Genomic DNA, 4,420 nt, shown 5'->3' with positions numbered 1-4,420 from the left:
AATTTATGGGAAGTTGTTACAGTATTAGTATGCCATCGCCTAGCAGTTAGTTATGGTGACTTGCCATTTCAGTGCCACCCGTTCAGCCCGCGACTAGATCAGCGCCGGACTTTTCAGCGCTACCCCGCGCCTCGCGAGGCACAGCGCCAGAACTAGCAGCAGATGGTCGGGAGCTGGAGAACACTGCATGCGCGGTCACGTGAGCCAAGTCCGTAAAAAATGACTGTGATCTAGTACTCTGCTCATACATGTATAGCGCATGCACGCCGATTCCATGCACGTGTGAATGTCACGTGAATCACAGAGTATCGGCAAGACCCGTACCCGAGCTACGTAGTATACGACACAGTCATACCGGTATTATGAATATGACTCATAATAATTGGGTAGACATCGCTAATAGTAATATCCATTACTGCTGCGCTGTCTTCTTTCACCAAAATATTAATTGGCTCACCAATGACCATCCAGTATATTGATTTGTTATACTTCAAAGTACTAGCAGTAGTAGTTTACTGAATTTGTTTGATGATACGTGTACATGTATGTGCAATTGATTTTGCCGGTACAAGATGCACAGACGGGCGCAGTTCACGCGACATAGCACGGAGTAACTCGCAGGCGCACATCAAGCAACTCGTTATTGTACAAGACTAGTACTAGTAGTCTACATGTAGTAGGTTGGACTCTTCTCTTCGCCATGTAACTGTTAGGCGCTGCATCTGCCGCTATAATTATGGTGTTATAGCGCCGATATTAGCGGCCGTCGTGAGTTCTCTTCTGGACGGGACACAATCACACAGGCTTCAGCTTTCAGACGGATCGACACAGACACATTTTGCGTATTTTTAAAAACACACATCGAGAGCTAGCTAGTATTACTTGTAACAATCGTCGACAATGACCATGATGACAATGTCAGTCATGCGACTCCTGACCAGTCACCTGATACTGATTAGTGATTACTCGAGTAAAATAATCATTTCGCCTCCGTCTAATCTGCGCACCGCGTGACTTGCTTGGTGCTTGGATCCATGGACTCTAGTCTAGGCTAGCTCTTTCGTGAACCTATCCTATCACCTGCTGGTTCGAAGTCCATGCAGTCTCTTGGTTGGGGTGGACGTGGATCTTGGGGGAAAACGCGATACGACATCAATACAAGGACATGCATGACCCGTGCCTAGCGCTTGTGGGCCTGTGAGTTTGTGACCTGTACTCAGGCTGTAGTGTAGAATGTAGATCCTACACCAATGACTATATGATCATGTAGACCATACCTGACAGTACTGCACGTACACTGGCTGCACGGATTTGAACAAGGGTTAGTCCACACGGCTACAATGACGGAACGAGTATCAAGACTGAAGAGTTTGTGACAACAATCAGAAAGCGGTTTTCTGATTGACGTGATAAGGGTCAAATCAGCCAACTAGACTACTTCCGAGTTCAGACACGACTTCCACAGCATGACCAGTGGTGACATGTACGACACGAGAGAGGTCTTCCGGTTCCCTGAGCTGATACCTGCTGATCATCAACTCACTGCAGTGCAGACAGACACTGACTACTGAGTCAGTGTCGACAGTGCAGTCTTTCAGACTCAGAGCGAGAAGCCTACTGAGCTCGACGACTCTACACACTCAGTACAGTGCTATACAGTCAACTACTACGAACACCATCGTGCAGGAGTTCTGTGTCGCAGGCCGACATTCTATATACAGTCGTCCCTCTCTAATCCAGCACTTTATAATCCAGCACCCTCGATAAACCAGCACAATTTTCAGTTGCCAAAATGTCCAGTAAATCAGATTTTGTTATTCCAGCACCCTCCCTAAAAGGACCCTAATCCAGCAGATCTTCCGTGGCACAAATGGTGCCGGATTATAGAGGGACCACTGTAACACACAGGCTGTACAAACAACACGGCCCACTTTCACATGACAGTCGACAGACTCATCAGCTCAGTACACCATGGACCACACACATGATGATTTTCTGCATGACAGATATTACATGTATTATGATTGTACAGTGCTGGCAACTGAAATCCGACCCCCGGGGCGGGGCGGCGCGCCGCCCATGGGGTCGGATTTCAGTTGCCAGCACTGTACGATTGCACTCAGTTTTATGATTGGTTCAAGCAGGGCCACGAACACATACTAGTACTAGTAGTAGTAGTACTACTAGTACTAGTACTAGTACTCAGTAGTAGTAGTAGTAGTAGTATAGTAGTAGTACGTAGTAGTAGTCGTTACATCGAGAGAGGCAAGCTTTTACAAAAGTTTCAGCAGCAGCACTTGAATCAAGGATTGGTTATATTCCAAAAATGTAACAGGGTCGTTGTTGTCATTTGGAACGCGTAGTCTGACGGACTGACTGTCGTCATGGCATGCAAAGAGACCACGAATGGTAGTGGTTATGTAGCGAGGTGTGCCCGGCAGAGCGACGATCATGCCAGTGGTGCCAATGAAAGCAGAGCGAGCGATTCCGGCAGCACAGAAGCAAATTCCGGCTGTGCTGCCCGCGCGGGCGAGGCAAGGGTTATACCGGAGGCAGTGCGTAGACTGAAGGATTTGCTTGTGGAGGAGTATGTCGGCGCCACCGTGGACATGGGAGAAGGAATGGTGGATGAGGGGCTGAGCGAGCCAAGCGTTTCAGACGTGCGTGTGCATCTAGTCATTTTATCTAGACCAGAGCTTCAAGGGGAGTTCCTCAACCCGAGTTTTGATTCAACAGGCGACATGTGGCGCATGGAGCATGTTTTCACGAGGGCAGCTGATAGTTTAGAGAACATCTCAATTGAAAGTCTCTTCAAGCTGGATGATGAGCAGATGCTGGAGTTTTCTAGCGGTCAACGCACATATCGCATCATGGCTGTTGCCAGCGCAGGATGCGGTAAAACGTTCATCTTCACCAGAGTGGCTCCATTGAAATGGGCCAAAAATGAAATGTGGATGTCATTTGACCTGGTGGTTGCACGTAAGCTACGAAACAAGGAGGTCAGAGAGGCGACGAATATCTGTGCTCTGCTTGGCATGGAAGAGCAAGGAGAGTTTACGAGTGAGGAGCGCAGGAGCATCGATGATTTTGTGCGCCGTCAAGCGCACCGTGTCTGCCTCGTGTTGGATGGCCTCGATGAGATCCGGTTAAGTGACTGCAGTGGCTTTGTTCGGGATATCATCAACGGATCCAAGGCAAAGGGACTGCGTCTGGTGGTGACATCGCGGCCGGGTGTTGGACTGCTGAGCCTGTGCGAAAGAAAACAGTTTGATCGGCGAGTGGAACTTGTCGGTTTCCGTCCAGAAGATGTGGAGGAGTACATTAGAAAGGTGCTGAGAAAACCGGAGGAGGCGTCCGCTCTGGTAGCGGCAGTACGTGATGACCAGCATCTTGGCAGCATGATAGCAACACCTTTCCTGGCCATGCAAACGTGCAAGATATTCCACTGCCGGAATCGCGTACTACCCCGCTGCCTGTCAGATATATTCGACATGATGATCATCCAAGTGGCGGAGCGTCAATCCGGCGAGTCCTACAAGAATTGGAGAGCAATTCCGACTGACCTGAAAGTCCTCATCCTTGGTCTTGGCAGATTTTCATTCAACATGCTGAACAGGAAACAGCTGGTATTCACCGATGGTGATCTGCAGACATACTCTATCACCAGAGAGGCAAAATCACTGGGCCTGCTCGTGCTAGCTGATAATACAAGCAAGGATACGGACAGGTTGTGGATGTTCAGTCATCTGACCCTGCAAGAGTCCCTGGCTGCACGCTATGTGGCCGTGAAAAAGGCAACAACACTGACACATGTTGTACGCCTGGTGGAGTTGCTCGGTCCGCAAACCTCTCATCTAAGAACTTTCTGGATGCTGCTGGCAGCCCAGTTGGATACAGAGAAAGCCGACTGTTTGATCAACAGCCTTCTGACACGGACAGCATCTGCCAAGGTAGAAACACAGTACTGGGAAGAGTCGGATGACGAGTGTGATGAAGCGTTTGATGTAGCATCACAAGTCTTCCCACTGGATATGGTCGAACCCCTATGCGCATGGCTGAATGATCATGAGAGCCGACGCCTTGCCGAAGAGTTGCTCAGTGGACAGATAGGTGGCCGCAGTGGTGCACGGTTGGTGGAGAGGCGATGTAAAAATGGCAGGAATGCTAGCACTGAGGATTTCCTGAAGGAGCTTCTCCTCATCTGGGTAGATTGTTGCCCAGACGCAACTCGTGGTTCGTTGGCTGCTGCTCTGCGTTGCATGGGCAAATATTCCCTTGCCCACTCTCTCACTACTGGTACGGCTGGTGAACAAGTTCCCCGGAAGAGTGGCTTGCACAAGGAAATAAAAGATGAACACAGTGCTAACGTGGATCTTGCTGTGCACTGCTATCCGGAGTATAATCGTCACCATGGCGGAGT

Source organism: Sycon ciliatum, chromosome 8 (genome assembly GCF_964019385.1).
Source record: "Sycon ciliatum chromosome 8, ocSycCili1.1, whole genome shotgun sequence".
Classification (NCBI taxonomy): domain Eukaryota; kingdom Metazoa; phylum Porifera; class Calcarea; order Leucosolenida; family Sycettidae; genus Sycon; species Sycon ciliatum.
This window is presented reverse-complemented; position numbering follows the sequence as displayed.